Source organism: Penaeus monodon, chromosome 27 (genome assembly GCF_015228065.2).
Source record: "Penaeus monodon isolate SGIC_2016 chromosome 27, NSTDA_Pmon_1, whole genome shotgun sequence".
Lineage (NCBI taxonomy): Eukaryota > Metazoa > Arthropoda > Malacostraca > Decapoda > Penaeidae > Penaeus > Penaeus monodon.
The window spans coordinates 19,765,322-19,766,288 of NC_051412.1; the positions used below are offsets into that span (position 1 = coordinate 19,765,322).

General features: G+C 31.7%; 1 protein-coding gene across 1 annotated transcript in view; it reads left to right on the forward strand.

The window, feature by feature from the left end:
- The window catches only part of LOC119590664 (longitudinals lacking protein, isoforms H/M/V-like), a gene marked incomplete at its 5' end in the record, with an annotated part of 13,501 nt that overhangs the window by 9,608 nt on the left and 2,926 nt on the right, over positions 1-967 (forward strand).

A 967-nucleotide genomic window follows, 5' to 3' on the forward strand; every position in this document is an offset into this window, starting at 1 on the left:
AAATGTAAATGTAAAATATTAGTTCATTATATAATTCTTGTCTTATACTTTTATTTACCATACAATTTGTTTGAGTAGATAGTAGTGTATTCCCTAATTGATTTGTGCTTTTATTTTTGCTTGTTTAAAAATAGATACAATGTAGACTTGTGGTTTCTCTTTGACAGTTTTGTTTTTATTGTTTGTCATGCATTAATTTTGTATGGTTGAATTGTTTGTCAGCTTCTGTTGTTGTTGTTTTTTGTAGTTAGTCATTGGTGCATGTGATTGGATACTTCCAAATTGGTCTTTGAAGGAACTTTCATAAAGCTGCAGAAAGTGCCAGTCAGTAATTTGGCATTCTCTTCCTATATTTTTTCTTGTTCTCTGTTATCTATTCTTATTTAGGGTTACCCATAAACCTATATTTGATTTTGTATCCTATTGACAAAAGAAGAATCTTGTTTGTTGCAGTGACTGAATGATTTTCAGCCCTTTTTCGAATCCAGGAGAGTCATTGCAAGATTTTGCTTATAAAGTTTAGGGAAAGAGAATTTGACACATTTTCCAGGTTTCCAGGATTCTTTTGCAAGTGATATACATACAAGACTTGGGTTTAGTTAATCTTGTTAGTAAGATATTTGATCTCGTTATATAGAAATCTTTCTTTTACTGTATTGTATGCGGTATTTCTTCTGGTACCCTAATTTGGTAAGAAGTAAAAAGTTAAGAGAGTTCAGACCAAGGGGTGGTGTTTTTAGGTGAATAGAGAGAATATTGTTGTATTTGTCACTGCTGGTTTTCCATCTAGAACTTTAATCAGCTGACATATTGTATTGGAGAGTTCCTTCATTCAAAAGCAATATTTTTAGGAGAACAGAGAAAGCACCATTTAATTTTCAACAGAACTGGTAATGGTGTCTGTGGTCATGCTTTTATTTCCATTTTTGGTGATTTGATGTATTTTATTATGGCTTTCTAAGGGAGC